Raw genomic sequence first — 26,251 nt, forward strand, 5'->3', positions numbered from 1 at the left:
AAAAGGCACTGTAGGCTACTATGATCACATGGAATGTATAAGCAAGCCATTTTATAACAAGATTCATCGTACGGGCAGTTATAACGGAAGCTCACAAACGTATAAAAAGTTGGAAGATTTTTTAGACAAAAATGAATATGAAGATCTTCGCCTATACACTGTACATAGCCCAGAATAGGGAAGCCAGGATGAATGTGGTGAACAATGCATGACTGATAGTGATATGAAGTAAAAACATTGAAAAGTGATTATATCCCCCTGGGTACCACCTCAGCGGCCTTGTGGTAAGAGACTGAGACTGGGAGGTTGGGGTTCGATCCCCGGCCGGGTCATACCAAAGACTGTAAAAATGGGACCCAGTGCCTCCCTGCTTGACACTCAGCATCAAGGGTTGGATTGGGGGCAAGTCCCTGTGACATACTAGCCGAGTGTCATGTCCAGGGGGTGTACTTGTACATCAAGCTGCCTCACGCTACAGAAACAGGAGATAGGCTCCTGCCCCAGTGCCCTATGGGCCTCATGGTTCGACAGACAAGGCTACTTGCTTACTTTATATCCCCCGTGGAAACTGAAACTGAAACATGACATGTCATTTCCTCTTTTGCTAGAGCCTGAAATAATATGTGGTTATGCGTTCTGCGCAGTGAGCGAGGCTCTGGCGTTAGGTTGAAAAAAAGGGCAATTTTTTGTCGATTAAAAAATAAAATAAAAACGATAATTTTTATGTCAACTATATGTTAATGATCCTATTATACATACATTACAGCAGCACTGTGTAACCTTTTTTAATTAATAAAATGTAACTTATACAATTCAGCTGGTTTTGTCTCCCTGCTCTTCTACTGAGACATTTATTAGATTGTGTCAAAGGTCATATCTCGATCTGACACGAATTTTGACCGGGGTGCACACACAAGTTGGTGAACATGCGCTGCTCCGTGCTTGCGGTTATGGTTATGGTTAGAGATAGGTTTTCGTTGTCGGACCAATGACTTTTTTACCCATTTTGACCCGCTCATCAAGATTCATTTGATCGCCTATACTGGGAACGCATTAGCTCAATGTCAGCACTTGCGCAGGGAACGTACATACGGTATTCAACATGCAGAGAAAATATAGATAAACATAGATCATAATGCTTGTCCTCTGTGGGGTTAAGTGTCTCTCGGGGACAAAATGGACACATAATAGCATAGTGGACGAGCCAGCAGTCGAACCGGCTTCCCACTCAGCTACGCGGCCTGTCCATTAGCAGGACACAGTGTAGTATAGATGTTTGGTCACGCAAGCACAACGCCAGGACTCTGTAATGAAAGCATTTGCTTCAGGGGCAGAGCCAACAGATACCATTTAAATGCTGGACTAATGTGGAAAAAACTGCACGTGTGTAATAATTTGGCATTCTCCTAAACAATGTTTTATAAATGTTGGAAACTGTTAAATCTCCCTCCGCTTCCTAATATTATTCAGTTGAGCAGTTGATGTGATGTCAGGAAAGGAGTGGAAGAAATCCAAACTGGTAAACTCACCTAAACTCTATATAAACACTTTTTTTAAAACTTTTTGCACGTGCCTGCGCTTGTCGTTGAACTGCGTCGCGAGCGATTCAATTCGAAGGAGCCTTATATTGGCATGAGAAAACATGAGGACAAATTGGCGTGTGTGTGTGTGTGTGTGTGTGTGTGTGTGTGTGTGTGTGTGTGTGTGAGTGTGTGTGTGTGTACACACAATGTGTCGCAAAAAAACTTGCTGCGGAAACTCGGCGGTTTACGTTACGTCGCAATCGTGTGTCGATTTGTAACCGAGACAAATATTATAACACATATTTTATGGAAATTACTTTTTGAAAAAAGGTTTTCAAAAAGCAATTTCCATGATAATTACATGAATACAAGCAACTGACATTGTCATTTAGATATGAACTAGTGTAGTATGTAAATATCTGTTGTCCTCATGACCTATACCGCACCATTTAACAGGCCTGGCTGCATGGCTGATTAATGTCACCTGAGCCAAACATGCAAATGCATGAATCCAGCGTTAAAGAGATATTTGGCGTTCCTTCCAAGGTCTGGAAAAGTGCCTAATTTCTCTCACGTTCCCTGAAAACGTAGCCTCGGAAACCCAGACGTTTTTAATTCCAGGGAGAAAAAAAAAAGTCTGGGTCTGAGTCCACTTCAATTCGGCATAGAGTAGCACAAACATCGCTTACTCTCTGCTGATTTCTGATCGTCTGCACCTTTGTTAAATTGACACACACACTCACTCACACATGTACACACACACACACACTCCTCTCTCTCTCTGTCGCTCTAAGTAATTAGTCTCATGCCGCGCAGCTGCGCATAGTTTCTCCCGGCGGATCCTGCCGGGAGAAACTATGCCATAAAAAGCATAGGTGAGTTCCAGGCTACCTGAAACGTGACCTTGAGTTCTTCTTCGTCAGGGAGACGTTCTGTTTACCTGTGCTTCTGTTTACCTGTTCACAGACCACTGCTTCCTGTCGTAAACAACGGGCGGCTTCGTTTACGTCACACTATGCTCAGTTATATATATATAATTCATGTCGTCGAACCAACCAATCAGATTGTCTTCTTCTTTTAAGCGACTCACTACTCGTGCCCATGGGCTCTTAACCCATTCTGACCTGAGATCAGATTCATACGAGGTTTCCACTGGACACACACTGGTCTGATTAACCCATTCTGACTTGAGATCAGAGTCTAAAAAAGTCAGTCGTTCTTCGATTAAAAAGAAAATAGCAGACCTACAAGCTCATAGCGCGCCACCGAGTGGCGCGCTATGAGCTTGTAGATCTGCTATTTTTCAATAGCTAAAGCATAACATGATGCCAACACCAAAACGGGTTCCCGCTCAGAATGGGTTAAAATGTTGTCTGAAAGACTATCTGTACGACTGTAAGGGCCCGATGAAACCCTAGGATGACATGCTGCACTTTGTTTTCCAATACAGCATACTATATAGCAACACAGCTGAAACTAATCACACTAATAATGGGGTGTGTGTTACAGTTCCTGGGTGTGAAGTTTACTGTATAGTCGTGTCAGTGTGTAAAACTAGCATAATGGCACACACACACCCATTGCTCGATTGCTCTGGGCACACCTAGATCTATACTATAGCACATCCCCTTTGCTGCCGGCCCTGTTCACACGGGCAGATGCAAAGATACAAGTCTAGTCTACCATTCAACGGAAGCCATGCAGTGACATGAAGAATAGAAGATACAAAGATGCATCCGACGTTTGTAGCTGCTGCGAAAGCTATTACAACTGCCACAAAAGCTATACAAGAAAGTTGAGCTGGTTTCAACTTCAGCCACAAAGATACAAATCTACAAATACACTGTGCTGTACATGTTCCTAATATGCTGTAGTTTTTTAGGTTCAGGTTGGTTTTAAACCTGGACCTGGAAATACACACTACAAACTACAAGCTTCAGGGGGTTAACCTTTCCTGGAGTGTGTGTGTGTGACTGTGTGTGACCTCATAAGCGTAACGTGCACACAGCCCAGTACACACACACAGCAGTGTGTGTGTGTGACCTCATGAGCGTAACGTGCACACAGCCCAGTACACACACACATACAGCAGCGTGTGTGTGTGACCTCATAAGCGTAACATGCACACAGCCCAGTATACACACACACACACACACACACACACACACACACACACACACACAGAGAGCAGTGTGTGTGTTCGCTGTGTGTTCGCTGCAGGGCAGAAACCTTGTATTTCAAATTTGTATGCCTTTCCATGCAAATGGACAGTATGTAGCGGAAAATTGCCAATTTACAAGCAGTGTTGCATTTTGACAGCAACATTTTGTCTCTTGAATAAAATTCCATTTAGTTTTAATAAAATTACTTTACTCGATCTCTTCTCCGCTATAGGCCCTATAACATTTTAGTCTAGTTTTTAATTTGTTGACAAATTGACAAACATTTTTCGCCATCCCGTAGGAGTGGGTGCAAATATGGTAAATTGTGTGTGTGTGTGTGTGTGTGTGTGTGTGTGTGTGTGTGTGTGTGTGTGTGTGTGTGTGTGTGTGTGTGTGTGTGATCTGTAATGAATACGTCATGTCTTGTGGCCTGTGGACCGCAGCGTTCCACTGCCCCGATGACACTGATCAATTAGTCAGGCCTGATTGGCCCGTGATGTGATCAGGGCAACCAACCAACCGGCAGGATTTATGGACGACAGTTCAACAAAACGCTCTTCCTGACAACAGGAACCGTTCCCTGTGAAATGCCACGGCCAATATAGGAATAGTTCCACATCAACTGCCTCAGCCAATAGGAATGGATCTATACTGTCTCGGGCCAATAGGAATAGTTCCACATCTTCTAATACCTCATCCTATGAGGAATTGTTGCACGTGTAATGCCACGACCAGTAGGAATAGTTCCACATCTACAGCCTCAGCCAATAGGAATAGTTCCACATCTACTGTCTCAGCCAATAGGAATAGTTCCACGTCTACTGTCTCAGCCAATAGGAATAGTTCCACATCTACTGCCTCAGCCAGTAGGAATAGTTTCACATCTACTGTCTCTGCCAATAGGAATAGTTCCACATCTACTGTCCCAGCCAATAGGAATAGTTCCACATCTACTGTCCCAGCCAATAGGAATAGTTCCACATCTACTGTCTCTGCCAATAGGAATAGTTCCACATCTACAGCCTCAGCCAATAGGAATAGTTCCACATCTACTGCCTCAGCCAATAGGAATAGTTCCACATCTACTGCCTCAGCCAATAGGAATAGTTCCACGTCTACTGCCTCAGCCAATAGGAATAGTTCCACATCTGCTGCCTCAGCCAATAGGAATAGTTCCACATCTGCTGCCTCAGCCAATAGGAATAGTTCCACATCTACTGTCTCAGCCAATAGGAATAGTTCCACATCTACTGCCTCAGAATAGTTCCACGTCTATACTGCCTCAGCCAATAGGAATAGTTCCACATCTGTCTCAGCCAATAGGTACAGTTACACAGCTACTACCTCCACTACTACTCGTTTTAAATATCGTTGCTGTCAGGAGGAAACCACCTAACTCCATTTTTGAGGTTTTTAATATATTTTTCCCATAAATCAGTGCTATTGAACAGCCTTTCTTTGTGGTTAAAAATATACTGAACCAATGAAAAGTATTAAAAAGTGCTTCGGACAAAACCTCTTAACACCATAATTGGACCCTCAAACTGTCTGCTAAAGCAGCTAACTCCACCACGTCTCGCCCTCTCATGCAAGTAATTGACAATATATAAAGTCACAATACCAACTTTGATGAGGCAGTATTGCTTTGTTTTAAAAAAATATATAAGGTTTTCTTCATTACCTGAAAAATGTATATTTTTCATTTCAAGTTAGGTGGTTTCTTCCCAACAGCAAAGATACAGTATGCAATTGTTAACATGCAAAAAAAAAAGACAAAGTAATTTTAGTCAATTTGTTTGGCAGATATTTCAGAGAAGCTTCTCGTCTACGTGTCATAAATAATACAGAGTCACAGTGACTGAGTCACTTGTTTTGGAGCTGGTTTAAGACCAGTCAATGCAGTCATATAGTCACCACCACCACCAGTCACATGTAGTGTGGCTTTACTCATCATAGAACACAGTGAATTAAATGCTGTAGGGCAGCTAGGGACACCTGCTGTTCCCCTCAGAATAGAGGGGTTCCACTGGATAAAGGGCTTGTGACAAACAAAACGTTTTTTTGTAACTTTACTTATTTTATTTTTTGCACCCAAAAAAACCCCTCAAATTTTAATATTGAGAATTTTTCTGTGTTCTGGGGGTTTTCTGGCTCAAACAAGTGCTCTGATTTCCCTGCTGACTGTGATGTCACAGCTTGCAAATCCCATATATGACAATGGGATTTGCCAGCAGATGTCACCGTTTTCACTGGTTTGCCTGTTTTCATTGCAGCTCAAAAGGCTTCAGGTTTTTTGGGTGTAATTGAGGTCATGAATCCAAAAATAAAAAATAAGAAATTTAATTCAAACGAATGTCATGAAACCTTTAATGTAAATATGAAAGTCACACCCGTGTGAAGTGAGGGGCGATCTTATCATCGTACATCATGTCATTCCGGCCAATCAGAATTTGTGTCATCACCTTCGTCTTCAACACTCAAAATTGTCCATTCATTGTCAAATGGGATTTAATGTTTGTGTATATAGGACAAAGTTTGTACAACCCAAAATCTGGACATAGGAGGGGCTACTGCCACTCAAAAAAGTAAAAATCTGTAGTGACTGAGGACCCTTAAAGCCCGTTTTCGACTGCAGGTTTAGGAGCACACAGCACTACACCACACCACCCCACAATGCATTAACATATCTACCGTTTCCATTCACATTAAGTAATAAGGCCTACAATACAATATAATGTATTATGAATTGTATTACTCATTATGATAATACACTATATGGATTATAACTGATTAGAATACAATGTAAAGTATTGTAATGTATTACTACTATGATAATTACAATACACAAAAATAGATGGAGTGTGATTATAATACAATATGATCTATTATAATAATGCATTTATACAGAACTATGATCCTAGTCTAACTAAAAAGTCAGTGAGTGATCAGGCATTATGAAGTGTTTGGCCCCTCTTAGCCTATAGCTCGGACCCACCCTGGAGTGGGTACTTTTTTTAGGAACTCATTTAGTACCACTTTGACACCACTTAGACCCATTCCTTGCAGTGTAAACGGTGGTACGGTAAGTGGGCGGTGTGTGTGTGTGTGTGTGTGTGTGTGTGAGGCCTAAGAGGTTCCATGGTCACTACATGACCTTCTCCTGTCTGTTGATGCCGTTCATCATTTCTCTCTCTAGTCTAACGTCATCCTCCTCGCCCACCCTTCTGACAACGCTAACCACACTGTCTGGCTCGGCTGTACAGTTTGTACAGTTTAGGTAAAGGGTTAGGTTTAGCCTTTTAGGCATAGTTTTACTGAGGTTAAGGTTAGGGATAGGTTAAGGTTAAGGTTAAGGTTAGGGCGGCGGTGGCTCAGGGGTAGAGTGGTAGAGTGGCTGGATGGGAACCGCAAGGTTGCCAGTTCGAACCCGGGGCTCCCCCAGAGTTAGTGTCTGAAGTGTCCTTGAGCAAGACACTGAAATTGCCAATTGCTCCTGATGTGCAGGTTGGTGCCTTGCATGGTTTCCACCGCCATCGGTGTATGAATGTGTGTGTGAATGGGTGAATGTAATGCACTATCTATTGTAAAGCGCCTTGGATAAAGGCGATATATAAATGCACCATTTACCATTTAGGAATAAGGTTATAGGTTTAACCATTCAAGCATAATTTACTTTACATAGTTACTTTAGGAATACCAGGCCACGCAGTTCCACCGGCTGTATGCCCGGGGCGAGATGGTAAAGGGGGCGACTAGTCTGTTACTGTGTATACTGTTACTGTAGTACAGTATACTGTGCTGTAGTCCTCGAGTACGTCTCGGGTCCACATTTACATTTACTCTGTCTCGTCTCGGTCTCAGCCTTAATTTGACTTCTCACCTTTATTTTTATTTATACTCGTAAATACAGTTGAGGCCAAGCCCTCATTTTCAACGTAGCCGAGCTTGTATTTCCGCTGTTTTAGTCTTACGATGAAGTATATGGCTCGATGTATGAATATCAGATCTACAAGCTCGCAACGAGTCACATTCGTGACGCGTTGCGAGCTTGTAGATCTGATATTTAGCGAGTACAACACCAGCACGCCACTAGGTATAGATCAGGCTTATATAGGGCTGTAAATATTTCAAGGAACGCCGAACTCAGAGAAATGTGAAATATTGAGAGTCGGGACCGGGGATGATTTAGAATGTCTGGATGGAGCCTGAAGGGGGACACACACACACACACACACACACACACACACACACACACACACACACACACACACACACACACACACACACACACACACACACACACACACACACACACACACACACACACACACACACACACACACACACACACACACACACACACACACACACACACACACACACACACACACACACACACACACACACACACACACACACACACACACACACACACACACACACACACACACACACACACACACACACACACACACACACACACACACACACACACACACACACACACACACACACACACACACACACACACACACACACACACACACACACACACACACACACACACACCAGAGGCTCAGAGCGCCCCGTGCACACAGGGAGTAGCACCGTCAGTTCTCCCCTCCCCCAATCAACCGCTCCGTCAAACGCTACGACACACCCTCTGTGATGTCTGAGAGGTGACGACTGCCCTATAACAACACCTGTCCGTCTGTCTGTCTGTCTCCATCTTCCCCTGTTTATCTGTCTGTCTGTCTGTCTGTCTCTCTCTCTGTATCTTCCCCTGGCTCTCTTCTCGTTCTCTCGCCACATACACACAGACAAGACAAGACAAGGTTTTCCCATCAGGCCTTGCTTCTCTCAAAACAGGAGAAGGAGGAACGCCAGTGCTTCCTGGGAGGAATGGAACCCCCCTCCCCCAACGGCCCTACCCCACAGCGTCGCAATCAGAAATGAGCGCCAGCCAAGCGGCAGCAACCCCCATCCATCCATCCATCCATCCATCCATCCCCACCCTCTATCTTCCATCATGGGCGGTGAGAGCCCCCATTCCCCCTCACAACACCGCCTCCACCCCTGACTCTATGGGGGGGGTGGGGCGGAGTCAGCTGACCAGATGTTGTACATATCTCTGTGGTGTCACCACCGGAGCCGCCATGAAACCTGCTAGCCGCTACAGCGCCCGATACGACCGCGTTACGATGCCCTGGAGGTGGCCACGAGCCAACCAACCAACCAACGAGCGAGAGGCTCATCACTGCTCTCTCTCTGTGTGTGTGTGTGTGTGTGTGTGTGTGTGTGTGTGTGTGTGTCTCTACACGGAAAAAGCATACACAGAGAGAGAGAGAGACATACATTGCGCGCACACACACACACACACACACACACACACACACACACACACACAGAACGCTATCGTCTGATAGAATCCCCTCCCTAAGATAGGGGGGGGAGTGCGGAGATAACAAAGGAGCATCCGTCAGCATGATAATAAACCATCCATCCATCCATCCATCCATGGCTCTGAGACCTGTCCCATCCACCCACACACCCCTCAGCCACTGGGTCCTGGGTACCATATACCGTAGGACCCATCCCTCTGAGACCTATCCCATCCACCCACACACCCCTCAGCCACTGGGTCCTGGGTACCATATACCGTAGGACCCAAATATAGCACGGCTGCATTTCTGCTCAGGCACTGCCTGCCTGCCTGCCATCCACTGCAGCTGCTGCTGCATTTGAACTGCATGCACGCACGCACACACACACACACACACACACAGAGACCCCAGCTTACAAACAGCACCATTGATCCTATAACGGCACCTCCTCCCATCAATAGAGAGAGATGCTTTTTTTCCCTTTTTTCTGTGCAGCTCCCTCCAAGGGTGTGCGTGTGTGCGTGTGTGCGTGCGAGCGCACGGGTGTGTGCGTGCGTAAAATACAAGACAGGATGTGATGATGCAGGGAGGTCTGGAGGGGGTATATATGATATGATAACACAAAACATGTCCAGCCTCATCTGAGGCAGGCATCCATCCCCCCCCCACCCCCCCCCTCTCTCTCTCTCCTGTCTCTATCTCTCCTCTCTATCCCCCAACTCTCTACCCCCTCCCCTTCTCCCCCCTCTCTCTCTCTCTCTCTCTCTCTCTCTCTCTCTCTCTCTCTCTCAGAGCAGCAAGGAGGATAACAACAGCTGCCCGTTGGTCTAGAAGTACAGCAGGGCATTGGAACAGCAGGAGGAGGCTGAACACGCACACACACACACACACACACACACACACACACACACACACACAGCAGCACCCCTAACGTACACACACATACTCCCCTCTCTCCTCCTCCTCCTCCCTCCTCCCCCTAACAACATCCTCCTCCTATATATACTGTATACGTTACCAACATGGAGGGTTTATTTATTTCTTTTTAGAGAAGGAAGGAAAGGAAGAAATACCTGAAATATGTCTTGACATTCTCTGGCAGGGGAGCCGCCGCTTGTGGCCGTGGTCTCATTCCATCACCCGATCCACAAAACGAAAGCGTTTTTAAAGCAGTTCCCTTTCCCCCTTTTTTCACTGACAGTTGTTCCCAGGCAGGGCTGCTGCTGCTGCTGCCATTCTCTCTCTCTCTCTCTCGCTCTCTCTCTGTGTCTCTCTGTCTCGTCAGACCAGTTCTCCTGACCGCTCTAGGAAAGGAGAAGAGAGGAGGAGATAAAAAGGAGAAAAGAGCCAACAGGGCTCTGGTTCAGTTGGAGCAGAGAGAGGCTGCCTTGCCTTGCCTTGCCTTGCCTTGCCTGGCTGGATGCTTCACTGGCTGCTCACTGTTCCCTAGCCCATGATGTCATCACCGCCCCGCACGCCCCATTGGCCGAGGGACTGCTGAATATTAATGAAGGCAAGTGGAGGGTCTGGGGTGGGGGGGGAGGCGGCCAGCCAGCCGGCAAGCAAGCGAGCGAGCGAGTGAGTGAGCGAGCACCCGACCGTAGGGTTGGTTTTCTGTTTCACCGGCCAAACCTGCCCGGAGAGAAGGCCAGGCGGGAGGGAGGGAGGAATACAAAGGGATAGGAATCAATGTGTGTACACAGTTTATACCCCTGTGTTATTATATAAACAGAGACACTCACTTTAATTCAATTACATTTGAATAAATTGCTGCTAGTTGTCGCACATGTTTTGTATATTACTGAGTGAATGCAAAAAAACATTGAAATACTCCTGTCAACTTTCAAAACATCCCATATGGATGTATAACTATCTCTAACAGAAAATGTGCAATCTATGTATAGTTTCACAAGATACTAGTATTACTCAAAGTGTAAATGCTACACAGCAATATTCACACCTTTTATTTTATTCCCATTTATATTCAATATGTATTTGTACATTATTTTATCTTGATTGTCTTGTTCCACTTTGATTTTGTGTGTGTGCAAAACTTTGAGTGGTTATTTTTTATGCATTGAGCGAAGAGACAAAAATATGCACCATTAATTATTTGCGAGAACAACGTACACACCAACACGTTCCTGCTTGCTATACATCTCCTGGAATGTTGTTACTGTATGTTGTCTTGTTGATGTCCTGTATAATTATTGTAATTACTTTAAATGTCTCAATGAATTGAATAGGCTATCCTTTTAGCATCGCTGTATAATCGCAAACTGTTAATAAAAGTATTCAATCGCTCAACTTAGGGTAGAGCAGTTGTTGTAACCCATCTCTGGAACACCATTCAATCCCCAAAAGCATCCGTGTCATTTCATGTCTCCATCTGCTACAGACGCTGGAAAATGACTACGACAATCTGTATCTCTGTGGTTATTATAACCACAATAGTGCTTCAAAACAGTGATCATAATGTAGCATTAAAACTATGAACATTAAAATATTCTATTATGATCCTTGCAAGAGAAATGTCCGCTACAGTTATTGGTACATTCAAGACACACTCCATATATGGCCAGTGCACGCCAGTCTGTAACTAAATGTTTCAATGAATTGAATAGCCTACACATAGACAGGACCCCAATGGAAACAAGCCATAGTAGTGCTTCCTTGGGTTCAATCCTTTTAGCATTCTAGGCTATATTAAACTGTACCTTTTTTTGCAAACTGTTAAAAGTATTCAATCAATCAATACACCGTACATTGACCAGACTATAGTCTATCAATAAGATGACAGTTTATGGTTTTGTTTCCAGCCGATATATATATATATATATATATATATATATATATATATATATATATATAACAGTGTGGTTTGGTAGGAGAAGGAGCACGGATAAACGGCCATGTGCTTGTGTACCCCCTTGTCTATTAGGATAGAAGGATATATGTATATATACCATTTTGTTTTGTCATCAAACGCGATGAGTCTGACTAAGCTAAAAAGAGAAGTAAAAGCTGACGGAACAATTATACGAACTGATCATAAATTCTGTCCACCTGGTGGTGGCTGTAACAGCAGCAGCTGTGAAGTGAACGCCATCCCCCCCCCCCAGAGTGCACGCTTTGCGAGCTCTGCTGTGCGGCGGGTGAGCAGCGCGTTGTGGTGCGCTGCGGTGTGTTCGGTGCGGTGCGTGCGGTAAGTGCGGTGCGCACGGGGCGGTGCGTGGCGTTGCGTTGCGGTGCGAGCGGGGGACGGCAAACCGAAAATGCACTCCGCTTGCCCCAATTTGCCTATGATGTCATCTTTTTCCTCTGTCTCACCTGTCATTGGCTGGGCTGGTGCGGCATCTGCTCTCAGGCTCACGGCTATATACTATATACTGTAGCGCTTCTTGCCTAAAGCTCGATTTATTGTACACTTTGGGTCGTACGTACCGAGCGTCCCCCCCCCCCCCTCCACACCCGCCCCCAAAAAAAGCAGATCTACAAGCTCACAACGTGCCGCGGGGTGCAGCGCGTTGTGAGCCTGTAGATCTGCCTTTCTCAGCGGCGCTGTGGTATATACGAGGAGGTGATAAATGTGGATTTATAGGTGGAGGCGCGTCCGAACGCAGCGCTCTCTGAATCCTGACGGGGTTGTCCTGACAACCAGCCTTAGTGTCGGTCCCTCATGGCTCTGCACGGCTGCAACAAATAATAATCATGGCTGTGTTCATTCTGTTTGACGCCGTTCACTCAAATGGGAAGGGAAATGTAACACTTATTTTTAACAAAGAAAATGTTGCACATTTAAAGTGACATTTTGTCAGTAGAGGGCGCATATTACATACTGTATATTAGCAGCGACATTGCTTTCAAGGCTTTTGTGGCCAAATTAATTCCATTTTCTCCAGAAACTGGCTGTGTCAAATATTAAGGGACATCATTAACGACACACAGCCACCCCCCTGAACTGTGTTTTTCAAACACAGTTCTTAAATGAAGAGATCTAAAAATCCCCCTATGGGGATTTCAATGCAAATAATAAGTACACGAACCGGTGGACTGGCGCCCTCTACTGACAGTGACGTTAGGACTTCGGTGCTCTATTCGTGAACATTAGTGTGAGACTGTGGACCTATTTTATGAAGAAAAGTTGCAAAGTGGTGAAGTGGTCCTTTAATGACAGAACTCGATTTGATGTTTTTTGCTTTGTTTTTGTATAGGTTTCATATTATATTTTTGCTGTCCTCGACTCGTGGTTTGATAGCGGGATGTGAATAAGACATTTTGGCTTTAAAACCAAACAACACGTAAGGCTGACACAGTTAACCTAAATCATTGATTTCATCAATGAGAATAAATAAGAAATAATTTAAAAAAAAATAGCGATTAGTATAGTCACTTATATTATAGGCAAAACAGTCAAAAGAAAAATGTAAATGAAGTGAAAATAGCACATGTAAAGTTCACAACACATCACAAAGAGTTGTAGAGGTTGTAGATCTGGTATTTTCATTTACATTTTTGCATGAAATTGTTGTGCGCAGAAGTGTAATAAAACCCTTAGGTTGATAATTGGTTCTCTAAAAGAAAGTCCTACAAATATCTACACTGTACAAACCGCATACTCAAAACAACCCTAGATTATTCGATTCAGCGAACAAGTTAACGATAGGATAATCACTAAGAAATAATCAATATCTGCAGCCCTAATAAATTATCATTGATTGATTGATTGATTGATTACTTTAGTTAGTCAAAAATGCAAACGGCACAGAGATACAGTAAAACATTTGAGCTACAAGGATAACACCAAAAGACTTGTCGCGCTACGTATTAAATTCTTCAACAGAGTGTATATGTTGAATAAAAGAAGAATGAATAGACTGAAGGTTGAATCGTGTTTTGATTAAATTATGCAAAAATTGCGACAGAATCATTTGCATCCGATGTGCTGGTTGGCTTTCTGACCAGAATGTCAGAGTCACTTGACAGTGAAGTACAAATTACAGCTGTGGTTCCCAAAGTGGAACCAAATGGACCCTTATGGGTCTGTAACTCAGAGTGGACGTGGTCTTGTAGATCTGTTATCTAAAGTGAAGGGGGAAAAAATCAGTGTGTGTGTGTGTGTGTGTGTGTGTGTGTGTGTGTGTCTGGCTGTGCAACAGTGACACTTGGTGGTGAACAAACGCTATAACACTATTTTCGTGCTCGGACACAGCCAGGGACACACAGCCGTCTATAGGAGTGGTTGCACCACTCAAAAATGAGTGGACCAAGTACAGACCCCTGGGGGACACCGGCCAATGAAGCAAACCGTTGAATGGAACCAATCATGGTCCTTCTCTTTGGCATGCCCCCGAAGAAGAACCTGCTTCATTTCAGCGTAGCGTCGCCATGGAAACACGTATTCAAACAAGCTAGGTCTTGATGAATAATTTAAATCACCCCCTCGATAACCTTTATGTTTTAACATCAAAGAGTGCAATGAATCATCGTCCCAAGGTGTCTAGGAGAAACTAATGAGATGGCAATGAGATCCACACGTCCCAAACTCTTCTCCCTTCTGGCTCCAAAACTGTGGAATGCACTTCCCATTGCAGTCAGAACTGCAGCATCACTCCCAATCTTCCGCCGCAGTCTGAAAACCCACCTTTTCAGACTCCATCATGGCCCATAGCACTTACCCCACCCCCTTAGATAGCAATTCTAGTAGTCATAGCACGTCATAGTACATATGTGTAGCATAGTAGTATAGATGTATAGCTTATATGTATAGTTTCATTATAGATATTCCACTGTTACTTTCTTAGCTACGCATGTTTCATGATAAATGTCTTTATGTGATGTATTCCCATGCTTTTGTTCTTGCTTAATGTAAGTCGCTCTGGATTAAGAGCGTCTGCTAAATGCCTAAATTGTAAATTGTAAATTGGCAAGAGGGGTGTGTGTGTGTGTGTGTGTGTGTGTGTGTGTGTGTGTGTGTGACTGTGTGTGTGTGATTTGAACTTGCGACCCCCACCCTGACAATCAATTGGAATTACTATAGGCATTACATTTAATTTGACTCTGTTCCACAGATAATTTGTGAAAATGTTGCGAGGCATTGTGATTTTGTAGATCTGCTATTTTTCAATAGCTAAAATATAACAATGCTTAAAACACCAAAAGGAGTTCCCGCCCCAAAATGGGTTAAATTGTCACTTCACTGTCACCTGGGGACCCCCTCAAAATCATGAGGGAACACCTCTGGGGGTCCCGAGCCACAGGTTGAGAACCACTGGTCTACCACAGTGATTCTCAACCCACTGGCCATGGCCTGCTAGTTAATTGCACGTGGGCCCGCACCTGTGCTGTGCTCCAGTCTGAGCCGAGCTGAGATCAGATCCCAGCGGGATCAACACCATTTACATTCAACAAACACAACCGTTGCCGCCAGCATCTTTAAATAATAAAGGCGCTGGAGTGCCAGCAGATATGGCAGAGTTTACTCTGAAAAGCCCCTCCCTTCCGTTACGCACCCCAAAAACCGGGAGGTATAATCTTCCATTCTTTCCTCGCGCTGCTGGTCACGCTATAAAGTCTCTCTAGAAGCGTTAATATTCCAAACGAGAGGCTAAAGTCTCTTTAGAAGCGTTAATATTCCAAACGAGAGGCTAAAGTCTCCCTAGAAGCGTTAATATTCCAAACGAGAGGCTTGGCTGAAGCCAGAAATGAAGACGGAACGTTGTCCTTTTAATCAAAACCACGGAGAGCTCCCTAGATTAGGACATACGAGCCATTCTTTTGGAGCGGGAAACAGCACATGCGCGAATCAACAAGGAGTACATTGCAGAAGGAGAGGACAACCCCCTAACCTGACTCCAGCCAGACTGCGGCAGTATTGAGTTCACCGCAGTTCTCTCCTCCTGCTGTACCTGCATCTGGGCTCTCTCTCTCTCTCTCTCTCTCTCTCTCTCTCTCTCAGAAACGATGAACTGGAAGCAGCGGGACCAAAATGATGATATGCGGTTATAGGGTTAACATGCTCAGAAATGTCTCGGAGTGCATCGTCTCTGCCCCGAGAAGGACCAGGTGGGAGCAGGAGGAGGAGCTCACTGCTGCCCCCAGCTGGCGGAGTCAGGTTAGCCAACCTAACCTATTTTAAATATATATATATATATATCAATAAAAAGACCAAAGGACACCTATACACGTTCTTAGCAGTTAGCACCCCATGGTTTTGATATAAAAGACGTCCTTAGCAAATATTGTGTTCAATAAAAAATGTACACTGCAATATAAAATAAAGGCAAGAAAAGCCTGAAAAGAATTGTGTAATCACAAAAGCTATAAAAACTGATTTTTATTTTATTTTACACAACCCACGGTGCCAGGGAAAGGTGAAACGCACCAATATGACCGACTGGTGTGTTGTCGTGGCAACAGCTCCATCAGCCATGCAAGGCACACGCCAGCCTGACCTTTGACCTTCATTGTGACCTACACTGAGCGTGTGTGTCTGTGTGAGTGTGAGTGTGAGTGTGAGTGTGTGTGTGTTTGTGTGTGTGAGAAAGGAGCCGTTTCCGAGCCGCCATTGCCAACTACAGCATCATCATGCAGCAGACGCAAGATTTTCAGATACTTGTCTGGGCATCCAATCTTGGAGAGGACACACCAGAAAATAAAGAATATTCAAGAGACTGACTAAAATCTAAATTTGCTGCCAAAAGACAACACTGGTGTAGCGGTACTACTCACACGTTTTATTTTCAGGGACCCCATAACTCTGAGAGTATAGGCCTAACAAAGGGAAACCAAATGAACCCCAGACGCGTAGTGGTCATCCAGGGCCATCTCTAATCATTTTGTATGGTGTCACAGTATAGCTTGTAGTCATAGATCAGCTAATGTAAGCACGCCACACTGTCTGCGATATAAATGATTGAAGCCCCTCCTCCCTGTGTGGGTGGTGGTAGGTGTGGCCGGTCGGGTCATTGGGGGGTAGATGATGATGATGAAGATGATGCAGTAGCAGATCATATCAATGCGTCTGTGCGTGCGTAGGAGACTTAACGAGCAACACCTGAACCACCACCACCCGTTAAGTCATCCGTTACGCCTTATTATTCCCTGCGGGGGTGGGGGTTGGGGGTCGTCAGTAACAGTAAGAGAGGGGGGGCAACCTGTGTGAACCCAAGCGTCGCCTCGACAAAACAACCACCACTTTGAGTTATGACTCCGCGAGACACTATGAAAGGAACTCGCTGCACAACAGATGAACGAACTAACGGCCTGCAGCGCTATCTATCCATCTACGCTGCGTCTATTCTAAGAGGCCAACGGTTGGCCCACATACAGGGGGCCCCATACAGTGGCTCAGGGGGTAGAGTGGCCGCGACTCCACGCGGTTCCCACCCAGTTCGAACCCTGTGGGCTCCACCCAGAGTTAGTGTCGAAGTGTCCTTGAGCAAGACTCTGAAACCCCGAATGGCTCCCAGTGAGCATGTTGGTGCCTTGCCTGGTTTCCCCCGCCATCACTGTATGAATGTGTGTGTGAATATAATGCACAATCTATGCATCTATAAATCTGCCTTTATTAATGTAATGAATCGTACAAATAGGTGCTTGTCAAACTCTTTCATGACAAGGACCCTTACATTAATGTGAATTTATGTTGGTGAAGAGATTCAGTGGCCTTGTGTGTGTGTCCGCCCTGGGACTGGGAAGCCGGGTCATACCAAAGACTGTAAAAATGGGACCCAGTGCCTCCCTGCTTGACACTCAGCATCAAGGGTTGGATTGGGGGGTAAGTCCCTGCGACATACTAGCGTCATGTCCAGGGGGTGTACGATTGGTACACTATATTAATGGCAAGTATTTCATATAGCTCTTTATGTAAAAGTTGAAAGTACTCATTATGTAGAATGTCCTTTTCAAATGTATACAATGTCTAAAAAGTATTTTTTGAGAATATGTGACGGATGGTGAGCTTGTAGATCAGATGGTGAGCTTGTAGATCAGATGGTGAGCTTGTAGATCAGATGGTGAGCTTGTAGATCAGATGGTGAGCTTGTAGATCGGCTATTATGAAATGGGCCAAATGTAGAGCTAAGTGGTGTTAAGACATGTTTTGTAATAATAATAATCAAAATCTACAAAGTAACTAAAGTTTTCAAATAATGATAAGTGTATTAAAAAAGTACAATATTTGCCTTTGAGATGTAATGGAAAAAATACCTCAAAATGGTACTGAAGTACAGTAAATATACTTAGTTACATTCCACAACACCGTAGTACAGTAGAGAGGCCCGTCATGGAAAGCAGCAGCTCATCTCATCCAAAAATAGGTACAGTACAGACAGTACAAGGTGAGATCTCCTAATATGGACATGATGTGACAGAATGCCAGGCTGTCTAGTCAGACTCCTTACGGAACAGGAGCAGAGCCTATAGGGCCGCCTGTCACACTATAGCCCAGTGGAATTCAACTGGTGGCCCGCGGAGCGCACCCTTGTGGCACCCTTGTGGCCCCTGGACTTTTTTTTGTAATTCTGGGAATAATAAGAGCACTAATTAAAGTTACAGGTATGGTGTGTGTGTGTGTGTGTGCGATATGAAGTGTGAGATTACCATGATGACAGAAATCCTTAATCATATTCAAGGGCTTTTGGAGAGAAAAACTAGACTAAAACTAATACATTTCAGATGACTAACACTAAATAGATTTGATCCCAAAAGACAAACTAAATCAAAATGTTGCTGTCAAAATCAAAGGCCACAGGTAAGAAGGTGGATGTACACATAGTGAGCACTATCAGTCAGAATGACGTGGGCACTAGAAATGAACACTATAGAATGCCTGGGACCAGTTTACAGTTTACACCTCTGAGACTCTGAAACCTCCGACAGTAGCAGAGTTACTGTAGCAGAGTTACTGTAAAGAGACTCAGTCATGCAGGCTTTCTCAATCACCATCAACAAAGGTCACAGCAAGACAAGAGAATTATATATTAATATAAATTAATATATCTGCCTCATGGCCACAGCGCAGAGCTCAGAGAAGACGGTCTTCTCTTTTTCTTTTAATAATATAAAATGTTCTCAAGCTATTCAATGCAATTCAATTCAATTCGCCTTTTTACAAAGTACAAAATATATATATCCAAGTTTTATTCCACCACTGGGTTTGTCAGTGCAGGCCCCTAACGCGCCCCTCCCATCGACAGCTGGTCCATTGTGTGCTCTGTGTGCGTGCGTGCATGCGTGCGTGTAGTGTGTGTGTGTGTGTGTGTGTGTGTGTGCCAGGCTTGTTTCCCTGTGTCTTTGGCCCGGTTCAATATCTAATCTTAATGCAGAACAGGCAGTTTATTCTCCTAAACGGCTGCAGCAGTGTTGAAAATGAAAGGACGCAGGCGGAGGGTATATAGCGTAGTGCGGGGAGGAGGAGGAGGAGGAGGAGGAGGAGGAGACGTGAATATTGTGCTTGTTGTTTAGTGGTGTTGTGGAGGAGCCTCCTGCGCGATGCTGAGGGGACCGATAAACGTACAGACCCCAGTTTAACAAGAGGAGCATTTTAACACAAGCTGGTATTCAGGATTATTGAGATGACGTGTACACTGAGAGAGTGTACAGATGTTAACTAAATGGACCGTTTGTATGCCCTCTCTCAGGGCCATTTCCCGCCAGAATAACTTTCAGAATGAGGTTCCATTCTAGGTTGGAATGCCCCGCTTGCAGGGCAGGAGTTCCCAGTAACATATTTTTGCTTTGCTTTTGCCACTGGTTATATCTGCGTCTTCCAACCTGTAGAATAGCGACACGCCCACTTTAGTATATTTTTAAAACACTTTTTTTCATTTTTTTTCTTTTTAAACACATTTGATGCTAAGGGCGAGTATACTAGTCCTATCAAATAACACCCACCGCCTGATGCTTTGGATGAGTATACTCGTCTTAAGGCGTTTTATAGCGATATAAGAAGGTCTCGCTATTTTCCATTTTTAGAATCAGCCCGGTGGCTAGGCCCTGTTTGGGTGCGCGCGCACCCATTCACTTCTTGTTCAACAGAATTGGCCATTGACCGAGATCTACGTCAATTAAAGCTCATTATTTAATAAGCACCGTTTTACAGCCGTTTTTCTCTGAAACTATGCTGCATCCGCGCAGCGGATAAAAAAAAAATGGATGTTCTGGTTCTGGTACAACGGGTATTGCATAGCCGGGTGGGGCATGGATCTCCAACTTCCATTGTTACCAACTCGCTCTGGCACCGGTCTAATCTATCTATTCTAAAATGACGTGATCAGCCCCCATTTCCCCGTTACGTGATTGGATCGGGACAACCCTAGTTAGTTACAAATGTAACCAAAAGGGCCCTTTATTATAAATAACACGGGTCCATTTGGTTAACATGTATAATACTTCTCAAAGTTACACTATACCATAAACACTCAGGACTTAAAAAACCCAACTCATGTAAAAATAGACTAACATCACAAAAACATTACGACAGCAAACGGAAGACTGCCTCCTCCTCATGTCACTGCACCACACCCACAGGGCACGCGAACAACCCCGCCCCTCTGTCACATGAGCGATAATGACCTGCACGCGTGTGTGTGTGTGTGTGTGTGAGCGTGTGTGTGTGTGTGCGTGTGTGTGTGCGTGTGCGTGCACAGCGCACATGCAGCAGCACTCACCACAGCATTCTGCTTGGACACACACCAACAATGGGACGGGGTCGGGAGGGACGCGTCTGGAAGTGCTTGTCGTGAGGCCCAGGCCGGGGTGGGTATATGAAGGCAGATGGTGCCCAGGGAGGATGGGATGGGAGGATGAGGGACCGAGCTGTCATTAGCATGAGAAAAGACACAGAGAGAGAGAGAGAGAGAGAGAGGGGGAGAGAGGGGGAGGGAAGGAAGGGACAGTCAGTCAGTCAGGTACCCTCTCTCTCTGTGTGTGCGTGTGTGTGTGTGTGTGTGTGTGTGTGTGTGTGTGTGTGTATCATTTCGCCCCGCCGCTGGACAAGATTAGAGCAGAGCAGAGGAGAGGGAGGGAGGAATCTGTGTCAATGAACCGGGATCCAATTAGGGGGCACGCCGCTGTGTTTCAGAGCACACACACACACCCTGGTTCTCAAACAGCAGGGCGCGGACACACGTTTGGGTGACGTTTTTAAATGGGACACGAGGAAATATCACTTTGTTTTTTGTTTAGTTTTATTATTATTATTATTATTATTTCAAAATATTCTCAAAATATTTCAAGATCATTTCACCAATAAATGAAATATCTAATAAAGTATTGATCTGCTATTTTTGAACAATCTTGAACATTTATGCAAGTCTTTCATGTATATAATTGGTAAAGCGAACATTTCAAGCAAGTCTTTGCTGCCTTCTAGAGGTCCCTGGAACAGAATATTTTCAGATGGGGAGCCAAATGCATTGTCTGGTGTCCTTGCCATGCATGAAAAGGTGTGATATAACCTTACAGATCCTTTTAGGACAGACATCGAAATAAAAAAATAAAAAAGAATTGTAAATTCTGACAGTTTTCTGAAATACCTCATGTTTCTGTATCAGTGGTGCTCCATATTTCATGTCAAGGACCCCAAAAATCACATGTAATTGGCCTCCGACCCCCATCTGAAAATATGTTATTATTCCAGGCAGGAACCCCTCAGAAGCAAAGATTTGAGTTTAAAACATTCGCTCTGACCTACAAGTCTATGAGCACTATGAGCTTGTAGATCTGCTATTTTTCAATATAGCTAAAGTATATGTAACATAAAAACACCAAAAGGGGTTCTTCCCATGGTTAATTTCAAAACACTCGTTAACTTCAATCAATCAATGTTTCATTTCATGAATATGCCTGGGGCGGGGGGCATAAATAATACATGTTAGGAGGGAAGCCTGCCGCAGGGGGCCATATAAAATTATCTGCTCTCGTGCAATGATTGACCCCCCCCCCCCCCACACACCCCCACCCCTCAGGCCAGACTTTGGACACGAGTTCTCTTCTCTCCCAAAATCTAATTTGTGTCCCGACCTGAAAACTTAATTTTCTGTTTACAAAAGGCACGGCGGTGGGAAGACGACAGGGAGGGATTGATGAGGCCCCATTTGCAGCTGTTACTGAACAAACACATGCACTTTAAACACTTTAAACAAAGAAATAAATATCACTTTTACAACCCCTTTCTCTTTAAATTTTTATCCCACGATTTTGCAACCCATTTTTTTCACCCAGTGTAAATTATCTCATGTAATCCTGGGCGCTACCAGGGGGGCAGTCAGACAGATATTTTGTGAAGCCACTAAGGAAATGAAAGTTCATATAATGGCCTGTTGTGGCGCTGTCACTGGACCCAGAAAAACCCATAGCCCCATAGAAGTCCATGTATTTGGGCCCAACTTCACCTAGACTGTATTACCTTAATAAACATGGTCATGAATACTTTTTGCTTCCAGTCACTAGTTTAAAGTCTCATTTCTAAAGTCATAATATTCTTTTTGGAAAATTATGGTCCCATTTATAAAAAAAATGACCATAAAGTCGCGCATGTTCTGAGGGGCGTGGCTAACGTTACAGTCTATGAACGGGATCCCCCACCCACTCGAGTCAAAATAAAAACCAACGAAGAAGAAGGGGGAAGTCCCGCCTCGTTGTCTGGGCCAGCCAATGGGCCAGCTGGCCTGAGCTGGGCCAAAACGGATCTAGAAAGATGGCGACTTCCATTGCAAGGACTGACAGGCTTCATTTTACGTTCATGTTAGACCCGCGGAACGCTTTGTCCATATTTTTTACAGTCTATGGGCGCTACACACTTCCTCTGCCAACCTGGGGGGGGGGGGGGGGGGGGGGCAGCAGACTGACCTCATGCTTCCTTCTAGCATGAGAAGTCCAAGCTGCTAACTTTTTACCTGACAGAGGAGAGTTTCCCCAGCCGGACATAGTGCGTGGAAGGAACACGTTATTCCGACCAGTTCCTTTCCCCTCCATCAGGCGCCCCGGCTGGCCAGGGGGAGGTAGTTCAGAGACCAGGATTACTGCATGTTTTTTGTGAGGGTATACCTACCCTAGAGGACACGGGGAGAACATGTTTTACAACCTCTTTAAAAAAAGGGATATATCACTTTCAAAAAACCTTTTGGGCATTTCCTCGTCTACTCAGTCTTATGTATAAACACCCCATACAGATTTTAAGTTGCTTGATTCAGTATTTAGATATTTAATATTAATTTTAGCTGCCCCTAACATGGTATAGTATTGTGTAGCTTCCTATACAAACCCATTGTAAACTTCAAACTCCATTTGAACCATGTTAGATTAATCAAAAACACCCCTTTCTTTCTGGTGACTGGTGTTTCATCCTTCTAATATGTGAGGGGGCCATAGTTTTTCATTGACTGTTTTCATTTATGTTTAATATAATTATTTGATTACTTATTATTCTCCAAAAACAATTATTAAAAATAAATGAAAAACAGCATTGAAAGACCCACCACAGACCCCTCACGTATTAGGAGTGGACAAATATGTCTAAAATCAATATCAAATCTAAATACTGAATATGAGCAACTTATAAAACTGTCTAGGGCAGTGGTTCCCAAACTGTGGTGCGTGAAAAATCTGAAACATATCCTCAATTTGATGAAGAAATGCACAATCTAGCAAATGAAGTAGCCTACTCGCATGTTTTACTTGAATAAAAGCCACAATGTACTGTAGAAAAACGCTGATAGAAGTAAAAGTCTGGTGTATATAAGATACTTAAAGTACCAAAAGTAAAGTAGGCATATACTCATGATTATATAAAGAATGTCTCATTTCCAGTTTTCAAAATGTATACTATACAATAACTGAACTACAAGCTCACAATATGTGGCATAGGCCTACATAGAGTTGAACGTGTATGTAGTAATACAAAAAGTTAACTAGTAACTTAATTGTATTGGAGTAAATAAAGGACATTTTTAAGTAGAAAATTGTAAACACCCCACTCCACTAAAGTAAAACAAATAGGCTACCTCTAAATTGTACTTAATTCCTTTGTAAATGTACTAGTTACACTAGCAGTCTATAGCACCACATGGCTGTAAACGTAAGGCCCATGGCATGGCTTCAATTGCCATGTCAACATCAGAAGAAAATAGCCAGCCACACTCATTGCACTTCCTTCTGGATATGAAATTATCACGTTTATAAAAGGGCAATTTACAGGTCTTGGCCACGGCTTCTTATGCGTATTAAAATAGCTTTTAACAACAATGCCAGCTATAGAAGACTGCATAATATCTTACCTATGAGGCTTCAGTGGCTACAGGTGTTTGGTTTGGTGGTGTTTTGGTCCGAAGTTTGTTGTGGTTGCAGAACTCGCATGGAAGTTATATTGATTCATTCGCGCCTTAATTAACTGTACCCTATTTAGCATCAAGGTTTGTTTGAACTAAAAGGTCACTGCGTGGCTCAGTCTTGTCTTGTTGACCTAACTAACGTTTTAAATTAATATCCACACTCTTCCACGTATAGTATCATCATGTAGGGCCTGTAGGCTACGGTGCTCACTCGGCCTCAGTCAGCTGCTAAAGTCAGTGGTTTTCAACCAGTGGTCCGGGGACCCAATGGTGGAACGGTAAGCTATTCAATATTTTAACTCTTGAGAGACTATTAGTTAAATTATTGTTAAACATCTGCATTACTTGATTTAGGAAGAAGTCTACACAATTAGAGAATGTAGAAGAATTGTTAATTTGTATCAACGTTTGCCTGTTATCTCTCCTATGCGGTGCCACATCAATGCAGCATGGAATTGTGGACAAAATATTCTTTCGTTTTGGGTCTGAGAGGCTAACTGCAGTCATAATTTATGGTGGTCCGTCCGTAGGCCTATACTAAAACAGGTTCTTATAACTATAGCCAAGGCATCTTTAGATATAATACATTTACCCTGGAAGTGAATAAAAGTGTAAAACTTACTATTAAATCTGTTTGAATGAATGAAGTACACGAACATGACGCCATGCCTATGCTATGCAGCAAGCAATGTGAGTGAACGAGTCCAAGAACATTAAGAAAGTGTTGTCTCCACCTAGTGGTTGTTTGGACGAAATACTTGGCTCAGGAGCCTGGAGGCTGTAGTACAGTAGCCTACACTCACTCGTATTTAGCCAGTTAACTGTCTGTTGTGAACTTGTGGAGTCTGTGCCTGTGGACAGTAACAAATACAAGCCTAGATTTACTTGAGAACTGTCTGGAAAATATTTGGATGCAATGCAATGCATTGACTGTGACATAAAGAAGTACTGCGATGTTGTTCTTTTTAATACGGTACTTAATTTTGTTTAACTTTCCTTTCCTCATCTACCTCCGGATTTTAACCCGGTTTCCTCTTTCCTGTGCAAATGCTGTTTATTTTTGTATTATTTATTTTACCACCATAAGCTAATAGAGCCTGCCTGCTTGCCCAGGAGATTAATTGAATCTTGACCATCAGGTGAGAATTCCTTTCAGATCCTGCATGTGTCTATAGGTGAGACATGACCGTCCATGTCAATAGTCAAATGTCAATGGTAGAGCAGGGAGACAAAAATACAACCACCCCAATTGTATTAAAGTTAGATTGTATTAACATGCTAAACAAATACAAACTTACATATTATTCATTAACAAAAAGTATACATAGTTTGAGATTATTATTTATATATTATTTTTACAAAGCATGAGTACTCCAGTACAGTACTCTACACATTTGACTGAGCAACCAGTACTACCAACCGCTAATATTTGACCAGTAGCCTATACTTTTTGTGTGTGTGTGCGACACATGTGCTGGGGTTAATACTTTGTCCACCGTAGGCCTACTGGTCTTTTTGCCAACTGATTTAGTGACTGCAAATCAAACCTGTGCTTTGGGGGGGGGGTACTCCACTGGTGCCCAGCTGTAGAGCACCGTGTCGGTATAACGATGGAAGTTGGAGATCCATGCCCCACCCGTTGTAGTATACCCGTTCCCACCATCTGTCTGTGTCCCTTTTATGCCCATATATAGAGATTTCTGCATCTGTCTCTCGGCGTCCCTTTATTCCTAGATATATAGAGTTCTGTGTCAGACTCAGACATGCCCAAATATGGAGTGTTGTGATGTCAGAACAGGCCAGCTCCATTCATATATGGACCCTGGGCAGGGGCCCTGTCCAAAAAA

At 43.8% G+C, this 26,251-nt stretch overlaps 1 protein-coding gene across 1 annotated transcript in view; it reads right to left on the reverse strand.

Moving 5' to 3' along the window:
- The window catches only part of LOC308327312 (serine/threonine-protein kinase PAK 3), a 94,441-nt gene extending 83,976 nt beyond the window's left edge, over positions 1-10,465 (reverse strand). The window contains exon 1 of the mRNA XM_080780635.1: positions 10,143-10,465. The gene's annotated coding sequence lies outside the window, so the exon portion shown is untranslated. The remainder of the gene's footprint in view (positions 1-10,142) is intronic.
- Positions 10,466-26,251: the final 15,786 nt, after the last annotated feature.

Source organism: Protomyctophum bolini (assembly GCF_963924005.1).
Source record: "Protomyctophum bolini genome assembly, chromosome: 13".
NCBI classification, from domain to species: domain Eukaryota; kingdom Metazoa; phylum Chordata; class Actinopteri; order Myctophiformes; family Myctophidae; genus Protomyctophum; species Protomyctophum bolini.